Here is a 20,539-nt window from a genome sequence, read left to right on the forward strand (position 1 = left end):
AAATGTTCAGGCGCGGTAAGATGGTTTCCCCGCAAAGCAGTTTTAGGGCTGCCATAAAATGGCAAGGAAAGGCAGGGTTGCCACATTTGGCAGAAAATTGCCATTTTGGCGATATTTGGCGACAAAATTGGCGATATGCCATGGACGGATGGAGAACCTTCTGGAACGAATTCTTACCGATTTAGCCCAGAATGTTCTCGAACACAAGCCGAAAGCTATATAAACCCTGCTGGTCCGCAGCGAGTTAGAGTGTCTCTGAGTGTGTGCCTCGTCGAGAGGGCGAGTGTGAGTGCCTCGAGAAGTGCGAGTTAGTCAGTCCGTGCGGAGTCGATCGAGTTGACAGCTGGGCAACGAGTGCCGAGTGCACAGAAGGAGTCTCTTAGTGTATCGCGGTTAGTGCATCGTCGAGAGAGAGTGTTGAGCTCCGGGAACTACTGAACCGAAGAGTCAGGAGCTGTGCTCATGTGTCATCGAGTGCATTGCGAGTTGTAGCGTGGAGAGTCTCGAGAGTAGTTGGAGTTCCGAGAACGACCAAGCAGAGTCAGGAGCTGTACTCTGGTGCTTTGCAGGAAGCTGTCTCCACCGTTATTGCCTGACAGAGTGAAGGCTGTGTCGCTTATTGTTCCAGCGTGTTTATAGTAGTTCATGGACGACTGTAAAACGTGTTTTTGAGCTGTCCTGACAATATTGACTAATAAAGTGTGTTTCGATACTTCATCAGTGTCGTCGTTATTCACTCCAAATCTACGAATCCCGTACGAACTGGTGACAGGAAGAGAAAAACGCAACAATATGTTAAAACACTCAATCGATTTCGAGGGCAGCTAAAGGTCCCTCCTCATCAGGAGAACGAAATTACTGGAAATGTGAAAAAAGAAGAAAAATAAAGCATCGGCAAAGGAGTCCCAGAAACATGTGGTCGTTATCAGCACTGCACGTGGTCGTAACCGGATTTTGAATCAGAGTTACACTGGCCGCCTACTTTTACTGAGCCAGGCTATCTGATCAAACAATTAACACATAGACTAAAACGCAAAGAAAATCAGCGAATAGGAAGCGAGGGGCAACTGCACCTTCACGCACCAAGTCTGAACCTCGAATAAAAAGAAATAAAAAGAAACTTTAATTATCTTAATTTTAAACAAATTTTCTTTATTGGCGTTTTCTATAACTTTTGAAATATATCCAGTTTTTAAAATAACCTAGACATAAATCAAAAACCTGAATCTATTGAAAATTCTTTGGCAGCTTCGTGAAAAAGACTAAGGAATTTTCAATAATTTTTTTATAATTTTATATTAATTTTTGAATTGTTTTTTGTTTTGTGTATTTCTCTTTGGATAGCAGCCCAACTTTCGTTATTTAATTGTGATTAAATTTTTATATATATAAATTTGCACTATTAATAGAAGTTATATTTATTTCATTATTTTTATTATTGTATATGCAGAGTTGTCATAAAAGAACTTCCCCAATATATGAACCTTTAGCGGTCTATCCACTCAACCAATCGAAATTAAATTTCACATAATGTTATTTAAAAGTATGCGCTCGAGATTGTGATGATTTAAAGCAACAGAGATCTACCGATTGTAGTTACAATGAAAACATTTCGAAATTTTCGAATGGCAACACCCATTTTTTTTTTCCCGTTTAAACTGATCAGCGCATTGAAAAACCATAAGTGGCATTAGAACGATACACGTATGACGAAAGATGATAGCGTAAAGCATTTGCAAAGAACATTGTTAAGGACAAATGACAACACAGAGAGGGGTAACAATAACGCAATTTTTGCATAAATTCCATTATAGGTCCATTCACAGGAACAGATAGTAGAAGCACCAGTAACAGAACACCATGCGCAAAAGAACTGCTTGGTGGGAAAACTTTAATAAGCTGTGTAGGGAAATTGTTTCTCCAATCAAATATTCGAACGTGCTTAACAAAATGAACAGGGAAACAATTTACAGAGAAACAACGAGGTGAATTCATAAAGCCGTTTTATCGGACCGGCGGAAATGCTGCCGAAGCAGTGCGAGTTTATCGGCAAAATCATAATGCAAGAGAATGCCCATGTTCCGTAAGCGTACGTGATTTGGTATCGTACGTCATTTGGTAAAAAAAAAAAAAAAAAAAAAAAATTGAAGAAACTGGATGCGTATGTGATAGATCACGATCTGGACGACCATGTGTTCCTGTTGAAATTGTTGCGGAAGTGCATAACACGATTACTGCAAAAGTGTTGCCCATAGTTTGGAATGTACCGAAAAGCACAGTCTTCAAGCTTCTGTACTGTGTTTTGCGGATGTTTCCTTATCGATTCCAGCGCGTCCAGACGTTGTACCAGAAAAGAGCAACAACGTGTCCGCTTTGCGAATGTTTTGCTCATCAAATATGGTTCACACAGCAGGTGGCCGCTGCGAATAGTATTGACGGATGAAGCGCATTTCTCCTTAATTAGGAACGTATACTCTAAGAACTGCATTCGCTGGCTTGATGAAAATCCTTACGATGTGGCACGACTGTCTTTACACGAAGCTAAAGTAATTGTGTGGTGCGGCATCGCAAGCACATTCATTCGCCGTCCTTATTTCTTCGAACAGGTCACTTCCACAAGTATGAAACATGCTCTGGATACAACAGTACTGGATACAGTGTTGCAGAATTGCAGTAGGGAAACATCGTTAATAACATTGTATGCATTTAAAATGGTGCTGCTCCACACATCGCCACGTGTGTTCAGCAGATGACTGCGAGAGCGCTTCGGAGATAGTCATTTCGCGTAACTTCGCAGTTTCGTAGCCACTGCGATCCCCGCCCTCCCTCCGATAGATTTCTGGCTCTGTGGTTATCTGAAATTCAAGGTGTACACATCAGATCCCCGAGATTTGTCAGAATTGAAAGATGCCATAAAACGTGAAGTTATACAGATTCTTCTTGCGACGTTACGTTCGCTACTGTTGTTAACAATCTTCGCATGCAGTAAGTTGTCGTCTACGAAGGTGGAAATTTTTAATTCCAATAAAAGGTTTTCCCCCCTCTTCTCTCTTGCGCTGCCATTAATCCTTAACAATGTTCTTTGCAAATGGTTGATGCCATCAACTCTCATCATAGGTATACCGTTCTAATGCCACTTATGGTTTTCCAATGCGCTGATCAATATGAGCAGGAAAAAAAGTGGGTGTTGCGATTCGAAAATTTCGAAATGTTTTCACTGTAACCGTAACGAAGAGAGCTCTATTGTTGTAAATCATCACTATCTCGAATGCATACCTTCAATTAACAATATTTAAACTTTCATTCAGATTGGTTGAGCGGATAAGGCCGCTTGGTGTTCATATATCGAAAAAATTTTTATGACCACCCTGTATATATTGTATACATATAGTGCATTTGCAACATAAGGCTACTGGCTTTATTTCCTTAAATACTGAACTAGCTATGTACTTATAATTTCAAAACTTTTTGAAATAAAGTTTAGAGTTTTCTTTTTATTAATGTTTTTAGCACTGGAGATGAGATGGTCTTGTACATATAAAATCCTATTTTTACATGGTCCGCACTGAGTATGATGTTCAGTTATTAGTAACATGTTCATTAAGCTTTGTAATTTAGAAATAAAAAGTTTCAACATTCAAATACAAAAATCGTGGATATATTCAAGAGAGAATTTACTGACTTGCCTCATTTAGCGCTGCTATTGCTTCGCAATTCTGAAGAGATTTTTGCCCGATTTCGGCAGAAATAAGAAAAAGAAAATTGCTCTTTTCTTACAATTAATAATTTTGTATTGAGCGACACAGCATTCGTTAGTAATATAACAGCAGGCTCCATGAAGCCATTGATTACTAATAATTTCGGCAGTTTCACTCGTAAAAGTAAGTACTTTTTGAATTATAAGGTTGTACTAGATGCAGTACTGATAATTTAGTCCTATAGCCCTAACAGAAGTGAAGTGAGTTATCGCTCTGTCTGATATAAACGGCTAAGTCTTAATAAGGCTATAACAACCTTTTTATTCACGGCCAGAGGCCGGAAAGCCGAATAATTGCAACTTCCAGAGCTGGCAGAAACTAACCACGTAGCGCGCAAATGTCAAAAACACTCTCTTCTCAAATCCAAAAACCTCAACTTAAATACATACAACTAATTTGCAGTCTGGTGAAGAATACGGGAAGGTATGTGTGTGTGATTATGGCAAAGCCTCGAGGGCTATCTGCCTAAGAGGAGGGATGCCTTCGTGGAGGACTTTCTAAGGGAAACTGGCTCGTATACACGTTACACATGGGGAAAACCACGGAAACGCCCATGCAGCCAGCCCGTTCGCGGGATTCGAACCTCGGACCGAACTACCAGTGTTCAGCGATTTTACCGCTCGGCCGCTGGTGGGCGCAGAATACGGGAAGGAGAAGTTATAGTAAAGACCGAATTTATAATAAATGGTTAATTTTAAATAATCACCTTACAAACTAATTAAACTACAATTTCATTAAAGGTTTGGTTTCTTTTTTTTACTATGGAAAAGCACGCGAATGCTATCTGCTTAAGAGAAAGGATGCATTCGTGGAGTACTTTCTAAGGGAAACTGGCTCGTATACGCGTTGTACATGGAGAAAACCACGAAACTGTCCATGCAGGTATCCTGTTCACCAAGATATAAATCGCGGTCGAAGTACCAGTGTTGAGCGGCCATTTGGTGGACAGTTTTTACAGGGCTTTTCCCTATGAGGATCATATCAGACATTAGATTATAATTATTATTATTTACAGAAACCTTCATCACTTGTGTTCAAACTGTTCCCGAAGAGTTTTCTACATAATTTTAAGAAACTCTGTAAATGGAAGTATATCTGTAAAATCAATTAAAGGGGAAAACCAAATTAACTTTCCATAAACCGAATTTCTAATTTTGATTTCCGAAAATAAAGTGTGAACAAGGATGATTTTAAAAATATATAATACGCTTAGGTTTGAAGAACCTAGCGTTCATAATTTAGGGAAAAGTTGTAAATTAGCAGAACCATGCTGTCTTTCTAAAGGCGCAGTATTTAAGAGGTTTCTTTTAAACAGCTTTTATTCGAGACTTATCACTATTTTCCAAATTATTGCGCATGGACCAAAACTACTTATAAGGTAGCCTCCTGCCTTCTTAGCGAGCCTTCGTGGTTAGTGGTTGCACTCTCAGCTCGTAATTGAGAGGTCCGCGGTTCGATTCCCGGAGAAGGCGTTGCTCATTTTTCATCTCGCCTGCTTCCAAAAATATCTAATGTCTCTACATGCTAAAAGTATGTTTGTTGGTTTGAAAACTGAAGAGATGGACATAGTTATATTTTTTAATGAAGGCAATTTTTATAAATTAAATGCTGAAAGTTTCACAGGTTTCTATAGATGTACAGTAATACGTTTAAAGAGCTTCGAAAAACTAACAACGTCCATTCTTCAAAGTTGAAACAAGGTTTTATAAAATCTCTCAAGAAGTAAGAATTCTTAAAAAAAAAAAAAAAAAAAAAAAAAAAAAAAAAAAAAAAACAAAGTGAAAGAAAATGTAAAGTATTTATCACAATATGATTCATCATTTATTATAAGGAAGTTTTAAAAAAATTTAAATGCTAGCAATTGTTAGCGACAGACAAATTTGTTTTGTTTTCCGCGTTTTCCTCAAAATGAGTTTTTCAGTATTTATGAACATTTTATAAATTTTATTCATTAAAAAAAACCCCACCCTGAAACGTATTTTATAATATCACTTACCTAAATGAATGAATGAACGTTTTTAAATTTATCTCAAAAAAGAAATAGATCAGTGAGCCAATGATTTGTTCAAAAATATGGCGCCTTTTTTAGGTTTTCATATTTTCAAGCTTACCAAAAATTTTCCCAAACTTTTATACTATACACATTAGAATAAAAACAAGTGTATTTAAATTTCCGAGTGCATTTGTAAATATAAAAAGCAAATTCAAAGCGATTCTTTGACGAGAAAAAAATTTTTATTTGCAATCATATACCTTAAAAAGCTGCCGTTTTTAGGACCTTTAAGATTTTTTCCCAAAATTTACTTTTAAGGTTAAAAATTAAACTTCCAAGTTAACATACTAATAATGTGCGCTTTCTATAAATAAAATATTTTACTTAAACAATAAGTTTTATTAGGAAAATAATCAAGTTATTTATAACGGAAATTTTTATGTTTTTCATTATCGAAAACGTCTAATTCCGTTTAAAAAAATTACCTTTGGAGCCACTTTTTCGAAACACTTTGTATGTAAACACACATCTATCACAAAGGCCTGAAATTGCAAATTATAATTTTTAATTTAAAATTTAAAATGCAGTTTCGAAAACTATACTAATAATACATGTATGGCTTAATATTAAAAATACGTATTAAGGTAGATCTTTTCTTCCGTTTCTTAATTTTTTACATTAAAATATTTTCTTAGTTTTGTCGCAATATATGGTATTAAAATTTCTTCTCTCATAAAACAGCTTAAAAAAGGCAGTTTTTTAGGAGAAACCATTTTACATGAAACCATTTTACCTGCCTGGTGGCTGTCAGGTTTTCTTGAATATATCAACCAGTTTCAATTACGGATACTTTTTAATAAGGTGCAAAATTTTATAAAACCCGTGATGACTGGAAAAGCTACATTAAACATATTTTTAAAGCAATAAAAACCGAAGCCGACTTTTATGAACAATATGCGTACATTTAATCAATGTTCCTAGACGCCTTCTGCAATAAAAAGGTAATGATTATCTTAAAAATTAAATCCAATATCGAATATTTTGGTTCTAAATTTAATTTACTTTGACGCTTCTTTTTATGAGCAACTGAAATTCGAATTCTAATAATTAAAATATTGAATTATATTACAGATAAATAGTCTCAAAAACTTTTCTTTTTGCTTTGGATAACATATAGGGAAAGGTTGCTAGATTTACTTATGTGTGCTTGCAATAACATGTTAAGCACTTTTCTCGGTAAGAATTTTCGATTACTCTAAATTAATCTTTAGTTTCGGTTCATAGAAATTTGTTTGCTCTTACCGTATAATTGCCAAAATGACTTTTTATTTTTACTCGAAACATACACGCCTAATGACATAAACTGTCGATATCAGGATTATCAGCCTTTTAATCAGTTCAGCTATTTTCAAATAAAAAATATTCATATATGGAAATAAAAAAAAAGGAAATTCATCAGCTTGTTTTAATACCAGTAAAGAAGAGAAGAAACTTTTTCTTTTTTTCTAACCCTCTCCTTTTTCCTTATTTTAACGTATAGCATTAAGTAAATATTCCAATGTACATTCCGTAAAGATTCCATTTTATTTCTCTTCCCCTCTTAACCTGTAAGGTATTTCTCTCGCGTTCCTAGCGTGCCTTCGTGGTGTAGTGATCAGCACAACGAGCCGGTACTTCAGAGGTCCGTGGTTCGCTTTCCGGCGAAGGCGATTGCTCATTTTTCATCTTGCCTGTTTCCAAAAATCCTAATGTGCCTACAGTGGCGCACGAACTAAAAGGGTGTGGATGGTGATTCTCCTCACCCAGGATTTGGCGAGAGGGTCCCCTAAAAACCCCAGTCGCCCTTTAAAAGGGGAGTATATAAGGAATTTCTCCCGCCTTCCTAGCGTGCCTTCGTGGTATAGTGGTTCTGCACTCTGGGTCGGTATTCCAGATGTCCGTGGTTCGATTCCCGGCGAAGGCGATTGCACATTTTTCATCTTGCCCACTTCCTATACCTAATGTCTCTACAAACCTATGATAAAACCGGGGGCTTCGTTATATTTCCTATTAAAATATAGCATCCAATTTATTCTGCAATTTTTCAGTCATCTCGCAACTGTATTTCCGACATTAGTCAAGTTATAGCATTTAAACATTTTTATTTAGCTCAAATGCAAGAATCAGCATCGAAGTGTACTATAGCGTAACCGGAGTGTGAGAAAAAGTTTTAATTACAGGGGGTGGACGGGGAATAACTAGCTAATGGTTAAAAATTTTTGATTTAAGTTCCTAAGAAATAGTGTTCAGTTTCGCAAAATGCGTTATTCTTTCCCATTATCTTTTTAATTGTACACCTTCTTTTATTAGCTCTGAAGAGGTAAATGACAACTTTTGTGAAAACGTTTCTTTAAATATACAAAATATCTTCCCCGTAACAGATATTTATTTGATGTGATAGTGTAATAACAATGTTTGGAATTTACCAGAGTTTTTTGGATGGGAGGGTAATCCAATTGCTGCTCAAGTAAAACATGTAAATATATCCGAATCCCAACTTTCTTAACTTCTCCACAATCGCAAGGAACCATACGTCTTTACACAATACAGATAAAATACGACAAGAATTAAAGCTTAAAATGAAAGAAATGGCGATTATTATAAACACAGATTGCATGCACTTAAAGACGTATTTAAACGAGTTACTTAACCTTTTTAATTTTTTTTTTTAATTTTTACCGAGAAGAAAAGATTAAAAGTTTTTCTATGTGTCTTAACTGAGGTGCTATACTGTCAATCTAATAACTGCTGCGAATACTTTTACTTCAAATTACTCAAATGATCATCAATTACGTTTCCATTCAGTCTGATGGGATTATCTTGCGAGACATATTTCACTAGGATGTCATTTATTCCACCTGACAGTTGCCGAGAGAAAAGGCTATTTCTGGAATTCAAAAACAGGCGAAGGCCCCAAGCAGTGGACACGATGAATAATGATGTATAACACTGACGGAATACCTTGCTCTTTCCTTCTAGGAGCATTCGAGGAGACTTTAGGAAAAACTTTAGCGTTAAGCGTTCATGTACGAGTATATGTGCCAATGACAAATAGTACATTTTATGAGTAATGATATATGAATCGTTTCATTTATTTTCTTCCTATTCGGTCAGCTGAGGTCATTGATATTGCACTTCTATTTCAGTCTTTGACATTTTTGACACTGGTGAAAAATTAGGTGTTGCAGAGATTTCACAAGAAAAGCAACGAAAAGTCCGAAGAAGGTCAGTTTAGAAGGAGAGGGAAAACAACAGAAAAATAAATAAATAAATAAATAAAATGGGTAGGGAAAAAGAATCATCAATTCCTTTCCCAATGAAGGGACATTCATTGTGTGACTTTGTGCTTATAAATCAGAACCGGAAATAAGATATATACTTAATAAGAACACATTTGTTTGGGCGTAGCTGGCGAGACAGTCGGAACTTCAACTCATCTGCCAAAGGCGTTTAGTGTGATATTCTCTTTCAGAAGATTCAGGGCAATGAGCTCCAGTTCTGTTTTAGATCAGTAAACAAAATTCCCATTTATATCAGTTGGAACATTTGCAGCAGATAAGAGTTATGATCGTCTACTTGAATGCGGATTTTGCATTTATTGGCCAACGACACATAATGACCTCATTAATGGAGGTCATGTTTTTGAAATTGGGTGCATAAAAATTCAGCTGCAGGATATCTAAAGGGGGAAAAAATTATAAACTCGACAAAATCAAAAGATTTGAATTTTTGCAGTTGATAGATGTTTCAATAATGTCATATGAACACTCATTATCTGAATTTTCGAATATCAGTTTTAAATAAGGTCAATCACGCAAACGAAATGCAAGAAAATATATTAATTTGCCCTTTTAAAGCTGTAGCTGAAAACTGACATATCAAACTAAGCTCATTCACTTTAACAGCGGAAAGATGTTGCCGGTTTTTGAAAAATTGAGAATCTATTCCAAAGACTGTATTTCATAGCTAACTATTGTAAAGCTGTACATGCAGTAAAGTGGAAGACTATTCTAAGCACAATACAAAAACAGGCATTAATTTTAGTTTCTGTGTAGGTTTTTCCAGATTTAATTCTCATATTCATTAGTATCAATTATTTATTAAACTGAGAAATTATTTGGTTTATTTAATTATGGGAAAGAACTCGAGGGCTATCTGCCAAAGGAAGGGATGCCTTCGTGAAGGACTTTCTAATGAAGACTCCTATATACGTCACACATTGAGAAAAACCACGAAAACGCCCATGCAGCCAGTTCTTTACTGAGCACTGGTAAGTTTCAAAAATGAGTATAAAAATATATTTCGAACGGACAATTTGCATCACTATGTCTTATGCAAGTATTTAAGTAAATGTATCCCCTTTTCGGTTGAAGTTATTCCTGAGGCTAGAACCACATATGAATTATTCTAAATTCAGCTCCGCATTAGACTGAAACACAAAATTTCAGGCAGAAGTAATATTTTATAGAAATACATTAATATTCTAAAAAGTCATATTTCATTAACTGTCAATGAATAGCGCAATATTCTGATTCTAAACCTTCAGTCGGAATTTTCACAGCATTCAAAAAGCGTTTTAACTAGCGAGGATTAAGAGATTTAAAATTATATGATGAATTATTTGATTCTTATTTCTAGCAAATGTTGTTGATCATTAGGGTGCTGCCAGTGACTTTGGAATATTACGCTTTTTCGTATTAATAAATGAAGAGCAGATGAAAGGGAAAATCGACATGCTCATACTGAAAATACCAACTAGCAGCTTATTTGCCACATTCACTAAAAACTAAAATTCAAATGTAAAATTAAATTCAGGAGGCAATTTTCCTAGAGGTCAAACCCATTCACGAAATCAGTAGGTTTGACTTGTATCACATTACCATTTGACTAGTATTATTTCTGATTGATATTATTAGAAAGATACTGGGTCATCCCACAAATAATGCAATTTTTTATACTTTTTATTTTTCAAAATTAAGATAAACAAATTTCTTTTTTTTTTTTTTTTCTTTTTTTTACTTTATACTCTTATCCTGTTTTTTTGGTGGTTCTTTATAGTTAGATAATAATTCTTAATAGTTAGTTTCAGCAGGGTGTGTAGGGCATCCTCGTCCAGCTCGTCCAGGAACGCGCTCGTAAAGTAAAATTTCTACCAGTTTTTATGCAGGTAGTTTATACCGCTCCCCCCCCCAAAAAAAAAGGAGGAAAAAACCGCATTATATATGGTGTAGCCCAATTGTAACTTTATCATTATTATTACTTCAGTTTAGAAGGCTCGCCGATGGCAAAATGGATAAGACAGGTTAACATTGGTAGTTCAACCCAAGCTCAAATATTGTTCAAAGGCGCTAGCGGTGGCGTCTCGAATGCGGTCAAGAAGGGGACTTTGACGTTAATTGCGAAGGGAAAAATAAACAGGTGCGTTAGGGATCATAAGGGGAGATATATTGTAAAAGAAAAGTGTTTTTAGGTCTCATTCAGTATCAGTATATCAGGAATAAAAACTTGAATGGAGCTACAGAGTTCTCCTCTAACCTTCACTGTAAGTCAATAATGTATACAAGGATGTACATGGTACTAGAATGGAGACAAATTATATAGGATGCAAAAAGTTTTGAAGTGCTCTCTTATGTATTTATTGAAGAGTTAAATCAAAAATATCTTTTAAGTAATTTCCTACGGTCATAAAATTTTATTCGATTGTGAAAATCAATTTTGACTTTTAGAGATGTCCAAAACACTTGCTGTTTCGTTTCACATTATACTGTGTTAAAGTACCATATCATGAAGCATTCATCTATATCGCAAATTACGAGTTGCATTCTTTGAGTATAAGTATTTTCATTTATCTTTCAAACTATAACAACGCAATGTTTTTCATTACGAGTTGCGTTCTTTGAGTATAAGTATTTTAATTTATCTTTCAAACTATAACAACGCAATGTTTTTCATTTCAACAAGTGGGTGGTTTAAAAAAAAAAATTACAGATACTTCTTATGTATATTGCCTGATGAAATTTTCCCAAATATCAGGAAATAATTGATTTTATTTCTTTTGTTCTTATTACATTTTTACTAATAGTTCCTAGAAATATCCATGTTATTAATGTAATTAATGAAAGCCATTTGAAACCAAAATAGGATTTGCATTAGTAAATTATAGTTAAGAATAATGCCTCTCTCCATTGTTCTGAATATTATTGGAATAATTTAAAGATTAAATCCGAGAATATCTTAAGATGGTTTCGCAGTTGCAAAAACAAGAATAAAATTCATTTTTATTCACCTTTCTTTTCTTTACGAATGCCGAATATCTGTTTGCCGTACACGTGATCAAATAGGGAGTAAGTGTTTAATGCATACGGTAATTTTAAGTATTGATTAACATTTCCTATATCTATTTTTAATTAAAGCTTCCTAAGAGCAACCCTCTTAATTTTGCATCGCAGCTTTTATTTTTTAAACACTGTGTCATGACAATGCTAGTGATAATAGTTTTAGAGTCACTAAGAATCATTTTCTGGCTTCCCATATTGATTTTTTCCAAGAGATATTAAAAGTTGCAATTGACGAGTACGAACAATGCATAATACATTAATATATAACGTAAATATACCATAAAGGAAAGTGAACCCCAACAAAAGCTGATCGACTGCTATTGAACTCGAAAGAGGGGTTTATCAAAGGGAAAAAAGCAATTAAAATCATTTAAAATTCCATATTGTTTATTTTTAAGAATTTATTTACTATATCGATTTATTACTAATTATAATGGATTGGAATATTTGAATATGAATCAGCTGAATATTTAAGAAAAATATTATGACTGCGAGAATAGAAAAAAATATTTTTTGAATATTTGCTTTCTTATAGAATGCAGATGAATTCATTTTTACTCAATGGAAATTAAAATTAAGTAGCTAATTAATCTGTCTACTGTCGAGCACCTTAGGTATTAATGTGCCATTTTTTTTAAATTTAAATGCTTCAAGAATAATTAGAAAAGGACTTAATTCTCTTCTTATCCTTAAATTCTTCATTAAAAAAACTGCATTTTCAACTATAATCAGGTGAAATAATTCTCTAAATATAATTCAAAGCATAAAAAATAAGGTACATAAACGGCTTGGAAATGGAACTAGCACTGAGATTCTCTTTAAGAAATATGGTGAAGCTTACAAAAAGTCTACGAAGCGAAGTAATTCCGTAGAATATTTTCTAACTCTTTACCATTAAATTGCACTCAATTATACTTTATAAACAACTTGTAAATATAATTTAATGTATATATGTGGATGTGTGTGTGTGTGGCTTACTAGCGGTTGAGCGGTAAAATCGTTGAAACCTGGTAGGTCGATTCGGGGTTCGAATATCGGTGAACGGGATGGCTGTATTGGTGTTTTCGGTTTTTTCCCCATGTGTAACGTGCATTAGAGTCAGTTTCGCTTAGAAAGTTCTCCACGAGGCATCCTTACCCTTAGGCAAATAGCCGTCGAGTGCTTTGCTATAATCAAACAAACCAGACCAAACAATAGATATATAAATAAGTAGCTTAAAAAACTGCTATATTTTATGTATACTTATCAAGTAGTATTTCAATATATATAATGATTAAAAGAAAGGAAAAGTCGGATCTTAATTGTTTGTATATAATTTAATCTCTAAGAAGGCCCTAACAATTCTTTCTCACTTAAACTCGTAACCCAAAAGGAGAACAAGTAAAATTAAACTTCAGATACGTATACAATACTGAATATAATACAAAAAATACAAAATATAAAAATAATGTACGGAACCTAACTGACCATTTATATATATTGCATAAACATACGTATGGTAATGAACATTGTGTATTAAAAATATTTTGCTTTGATATTTTATACCTTGTTCCATTTATACAGGGTGATTCAGAATTCATCATCAATATTTGGTGGGGAGGTAGGGAAAAGGAAAAGAAGGAGATTTCACATGCATGGGCGCATATGCCATGTCGTAGGGCAAAATGACCCCAGTTCAATAATGGAAAGAACTCATAAAAAGGAAGTAGTAAGGGGAAAAACATTTATTATGTTACATGTAACATTTCTTTGCATCGGTTTTACAGACTTACAAGAGGTGCTCGAACTGCTGACCATGTGCTAGAATGCATGACTCACAACAGCGTTGCATGGACAACCGGACCTTCTGGAATATGCCTAGCATTTACATGCATATCTGCAAATTCATTCCACGTATACCGGTTCATGTTCCTTCTGCAAAGTCACCTAGTCGAATGGCGATTGGCTGCACACGTCAAACAGCTGTGCTTATGTATGGAAGTTGTACACCACCATGCATTTGTCTGCGCCCATACTTTCCTATGTGAAATCTCCTTCTTTTCCTACTCCCTACCTCCCCACCAAATATTGATGATGAATTCTGAATCACCCTGTATATGCATAATTATGGATTCCATATTAACTACTACATATAAAACAAAAAGTGCATTAATAATGTATTTTTCAGTGTTATTAACTTCATTCTGAAGAATTTTCTGCAGTTTAGTTTGCGTTATTTTATTCATAAGTCTCAAATAAAAACAATTTAATGTTTATATGTCATTAGAAAATTAACCAAAAAAAGCAGCGACCGCAATGCAATTGAAAAACAATCCTTAGACATGATATTCAGCTGCTTCGCATACATGTAACATAGCATTCGAAATGAAAAACTCAATATTTATTACAAATTCATTGATGTAACAAATATCTGTCTTTCTACTTCTATGGCTTTAAAAAAAGATGTTATTTGCCTTACACTTTATCGTTCAATAATACATTTTCTTTGTACAAAACTGCATTCATTCGAAGAATTCAATTTGTATTTTCCTCTGTATAAAACTGAATGCAGAGAAGTCAGATGTTTAAACGACCCCCCCCCCCATTTTCTCACGACCCCGAGCCCTCCTTTATTATGCCCTCCTTTTCAGCGACCCCCTTAAAAAAAGGGGTTGTAAATTTACGACTTGACCGCATATAGGCTGCATTCGCGCTATATAGCAGCGCGAATGTTTTCGTTGTTTTTCCTATGCGTACTTAATTTCGTACTACTTTTCTTTCCCTCCACAAATGTATCCCTCCCCTTAGGTAAACAGCCGTGAACTTTGACATTAATGGACCAAACAGATAATGATTTGAATAACTTGTAATTTTAGAGAAATGCGTATCGTTAAAATTCGATTTTTTGAAAAGATGTGGAGAATAATTAATAAAATAATTCTTAAATGCAAAATTTATAACAGAATAATTAACGCCACATGCATTCAAATTAATAGTATAATATAGTTAAATTAACAGAGCTTTATGAATATTATTGACTTTTTGACTTAGAAATGAGGTGGACACACAGACTTTTAGTGCTTTGTTGTAGCTACTAACTATCTGACAACAATAATATGGCTACAGCATTGTTCTCATAGGGATTCCGATATTTTACATGAAACTGGAGATATTTGCTGTTGATAAAGCATCAACAAAAAAGTATCGATCAACAATTAACACAAACCGACTTAAATGAATTTAGTTCTGAAGTATTAACATTTTATATTTTAGTCAAACAGTCGATTCCCTAGTGTGTAAAATCTGACAGAAATTATTTACAACAGTAGTGATCTTATCACTACAAAATAACATTAATTAACAAAATAAAATTAGAGCACTTTGCTAAATAAAAGATGACAAAGCCTCAACTAAAGATATCGACCAACATTTTAAACAAATCGACTTGACTGAATTCAGCTCTGAAGTACTAATACTCTGTATTCTAGTCACGCAGTCGATTCCCCAAAGTGTAAAATCTGAGAGAAGACATTTTTTAATTAAAAAAAAAAATATTTACAACAACAGCGATAAGAACAAAATAAAATTAGAGTATCTTGCTGAATAAAAAATGACTATATTATCTGTTTAAAATTAAGCATCATATAAAAAAAACTGTTCATGAATTTGTGAAGAAAAGGTCTAACATTTTATAATGATTATTTTAATATTCAAAATTTGAAGTAAATTTAGTTGGAGCATAATCCAATAACTTTACGGGTACTTAGAAGCAACTCAAAAAGCGAAACTTCATTTATTACAACGCACGTGGAAAGGTTAAAGAATTTTCCTCTGGGGAAAAAATAGCGATTCCTTAACTTTTGACTGATGGTGTGTATCAGTAGGGAATCTTTCAAAAGGAGATTGACTAGAGAAGGATAAGATTCACCAGCGAAGAGTATTAACTTCAAGCACTACAACGACAGATCCCATCAACAGCCTAAATTTTATAGATGATAACTTTATTAAGAAAATTTGATGGATGACTTCACTGCACAAGAAAATTCATTCACTTATTAAACAGCTTCAATAATTCCGTCATCAAAAAGTACACAAAATCGTTCATAATGCGATGATTAAATGCTAGTAGAATTATTATCACTGTTCTAAAATCACTAGATTGTATTTAATCTGATAGTTAAAAATTTTAAATTTTCGTGTTATTTTCCACTGTAAAACTGGATAGAAAGGACAATTTATTAAGATTTTTTTTATCATTAAACGTCATTTCAATAAATAAAATTACAGTAGTAAAAATATATATATTTTTTTTTTTTTTTTACCTAACATATCTCTATCTTTAATGTCTAACATTCGTGATAAAAAAAGTAGTAGCTGGGGGGGGGGATATTTTCTTTCCAGTACTCGGGTCTACTAAGTTTGCTTATTTAAGTACCAAGAACATATCTTTAAACACGACAGATTGATATTAAAAATTAGATATTGTTTAAGCAACAAAAAAGCGAATCATTAGAACAGCAAAAGACAGCGTTTAATAATCATTACCGTTAATATTTGCTTTTAATCGAGAAAACTGCGTTACTATAAAACGCGAAAATGAACTCATTAGCTATGAAATATTAAAAACCCTGGTTTTTAAATAATTACTGATTTTAATTAGTGAGTTTTTACAATAAATATGCATATATTTATTTTGTAAATTTTAATTTATTAATTAATAGTTTAAAATTACTCAGTGTTTAAATTTCAATTGCTTATTCTTTATACATGCACAGTATGCCTATACATCACACAGAAAACTTCGAAGAAAGAGAAAATAAGGGAACACATTTCAAACTATGTCATATATAATTATGATCATTATTTAATGAAGTATTAAATCTGCAGATGCAGAAAGTATGCATAAACACAAGAGAAATAGAGAATGCTATCGGATGTCACGTTAAAACATAAATAAAGCATAAGATTTATCAGCTGATGGTAATAAAAACTCTGGCAGTAATATTGAAACTAATATGCATATTGAGCAAGAATCTATCTTTATCTTGATATTTTGATCAAATTTCCAGTGACCTAGAATATTATGTTCCACCTGGAAAACGTGCCCGTATCGCAATCACTTCCTGTGCAGGCGCCAGTTTTCCTCCGTGAAGGAATACCAACCTGATTCTCTGCAATTAATTTTGACCACGCCAGAGACGATGTTCGGGTGTCCCAAGGCCTCTTTCAAGACGCCTGTCGATGTATAAACATTGCGCTGTATTTCGAATGTAAAAATTGCTTTTTATTTACGGTTCTTAACCTTCCTGTAGCCAGAGCAATGACTCGGAGCTGATTTTAAAATAGAGAGAATCTGCTATGTTATTAAAAAAAATATTTGTTTTTTAGATATACATACATATTTTGGATACAATTAATAAAATGCATAGAATTAATGTTTTTTAAGTTATATATCGAGCTAATTGGAAGATTTTAATGCATATAGCAGTTGCAAATAAATACAAGACCAGAAACAGAGTACTAAGCATTACGATTCCCCCCCCCTTTTTTTTTTTTTTTTTTTTTTGCAGAAAAAACACAATTTAACATGCTTACGTTCAAATAAGTATAGATGAAACAGTTCAAATTAATATAAATAATTACCATTACATTTATTTAATAAGTTATTCTATATATCCTACTTTAAGTACTGAACCATCAATGGAAGAGACGATGAAACACTAGTTATTGGCAATTTCAACTACTGCTTCGATTCTCGGGGAAATACGCCATTCTTAAGTTCTCTTAAATTTATCGCAAATACCAGGAAACTTCTCATGGAAAGTCCTGTATGGATATCATTTTTTTCAAAAATAAATAACATTTGCTTGTTTTATCAAATAACTTCTAGAGCAATCACATTTATATAGAGAAACATTTACAACATTTAAGATGTATGGAGGTTCTAGAAAGTTGTTCAAATAGCTTTTTTTTTACAACTATTAATGTATAAGAAATTAAAGATTTATTATTTATTATTACTAAATGTAGCAGTAAATAAAAGCGGAAGGGTATTCTAAATGTGTACGAACCAGTTTCGCAGTAAACTGAAATATAATGATCCAGTTTTTTTTTTTTTTTTTCAGACTATGGCATAATTATTTCTGGCATTACAATTTGCTCATTGATTACACATGTAGGTGACCAAAAATGATTACTTTTTCATTGGCATTATGACAGTTTTTTTATTGTTTTAGTTAACTCTTTATATTAGCTTCTGGGCTACTGAAATAAATCTTTCGGCAACTTTCATGAAGCTGGACTCTTAATATTTATTCATTTAAAAAAAAGATTCTTCTTTTTTAAAAATTGAAAATTTTAACTAAAATGCAAATTTTCACTGCAAAAAACTTCTCAAATAGAAAGAAATAAAGCAAAAATTCCGTATTACTGCAAATGATCAGATCCTATGAACACACGAACGAGAAAGCACCACACCTTTTCTGACCCCATTCTTCCCAGATATGACCATGACATTTTTTCCCCCTTCGCGCTAATCGCACTGGAGGAAGACACCACAACTGGAGACTTCCCAGAACAGGCTTCAAATACTTTTCAGAAGTCTTTTGTTGAGTAGGAAGTGTTTCCATAATGTAAGGTCGCGCATTAATTTCTTTCTGCTACACAGGCTACAAGCAGTTTACGATAAGTTTTTTCTGGCTAGGCACGGTCCTCTTTCTGCGGCTGCAGTATGTCTCTTAGGTTACCACTAATGTTAATGCAAGCCTCAAGGGATACCAACATCTACCATGCTTTCTTCTTCTCGTTGATCACTATAATACTAAGGCGATTTATCACACAGAGAAACCCCTTTAAGTGAATTCTCAATAAACATGATTTTGCAAAAGATGGCAGAAACTGTTTTGCCCTAAAATTATGTTTGAAGTTCTTTTTTTTATGTTTGCGTTATTCTTTATTATCCAACTAATTTAAAAAAAAAAAATTTACAGTGTTTTTAAGAAAATTTAAGTGAGTACAACACTTTTTTAGATTAATTTTCAGAAAATTTCAGTAACTGTAACATTTTCTTCACCTTAAATGGCATTACCCCCTCCCAAAGCCTTTCTATGAAGTGAGGGAGAGAGTTTTAAAAAAAGTTTTCTGATTTTATCATACATTAACATTTCAGAACAGCATATTATTATTTTTTTTACAGCATAACCAATCCGAATGCATAAGACCGCTGAATAACAGTAAATTATGCTGGCTTCGGTTCCCACCAGGCATAAGTGGTCAGGACTTTTCCCATGTGCAACTAGAATATACGTTAGTTTATCCTAGTAAGCATCCCTTTCTAACGCCTTCCTGTGCATTTCCATGATTAACCTGTAAAGTCATTAGGTATTTTTTTTTTTTTTTTTTTTTGAGCCAGAGAGAGGAAAAATTAGCAACGCCTTCGCCGGGAATCGAATCACGGACCTCTGGAATACCGGCCCCGCGTGCTACCGTTACACAACGAAGGCACTTTAGGGAAGTGGGAGAAATACCTTATAAACCAACAAATCATTCTTATCAACTAACTAAAATATATTAAATGAATTACGCGTAATTTGATTAATTAATGAGATGTTAAAAAATTTTATCAACTTTGCACTATTAAAATTTTTTGATCATTAAATAGATAAGTGAAAGTTCACTTACCTTCTAAATAGGGCTGCCCTGAACTGCCTGCTTTTCCTTCTTCTCGGTATCTGTCTCTATGATGAACTTCGATTTACTGCGCAACACAGCTATAAACTTTTTAAGAAATTTTAATTCATATGAAAGATATCTACAAAATATTTACAAGTTATAATGATTACAAGCATAATTTATACGGAGACGGTCTATCGTTATAGATCTGTTAGACGCGTCAGCCGTTCAACTGACTACTTTTAGTCTCTTTCGCCAGAGGGCGTTCGTGGAAGTAAAGTTCTAGTAAGCAAACGCGACACTCCCACCTTGAGGTCCAGTATCAACAGAGGATGGACCTCAACTGACCTGTAGTTCAAGTCTTTTGAGTTTTCGTCATACGTCGAGTTCTGTACCTCACTAGCATATCCGACTCAGGTGTAAAGTTGAGTTCAAGAGGTATGAGGTTCTTAGTAGGTCTTATAATCTCCCCTTGTGCAGTTTTCAGTTTCACTAATCTAATGTGTCCGTCGTGGGATGGAAAAATTTCCACGATTCTAGCTAAGGGCCAGTTTATCCTTTTTTCGTTGTTGGACACAATTACAAGATCACCAACTTTCACAGAAGATGGTTCGCGGATGAATTTTGAGCTTTGTTTTAGTTGCCCTAAAATTTCTGATCGAAATCTTTTTCGTAAATCTTTTCTCAATTTGGCTCTGTAAAGGTATCTTTTATTGATGGATTTAAAATCCAAAAGATCTAATTCAGGAACTCCAGTCTCT

The 20,539-nt window shown here is 33.9% G+C and overlaps 1 protein-coding gene across 2 annotated transcripts in view; it reads right to left on the reverse strand.

Annotated features, from left to right (window-relative positions):
* Window positions 1-20,539, reverse strand: part of LOC118182025 (uncharacterized) — a 153,431-nt gene that overhangs the window by 97,517 nt on the left and 35,375 nt on the right. Inside the window, exon 1 of one of the 2 annotated variants that reach the window (XM_085808079.1) lies at window positions 19,788-19,965. The exons of the other annotated variant lie outside the window; for it this stretch is intronic. The gene's annotated coding sequence lies outside the window, so the exon portion shown is untranslated. Of the gene's footprint in view, window positions 1-19,787; window positions 19,966-20,539 lie in introns of those variants that run through there. 2 annotated transcript variants of the gene reach the window in all.

The sequence above is a fragment of the Stegodyphus dumicola genome, chromosome X1 (genome assembly GCF_044657685.1).
Source record: "Stegodyphus dumicola isolate Sdum_Otavi_A_Nest chromosome X1, ASM4465768v1".
In the NCBI taxonomy this organism is placed as follows: Eukaryota; Metazoa; Arthropoda; class Arachnida; order Araneae; family Eresidae; genus Stegodyphus; species Stegodyphus dumicola.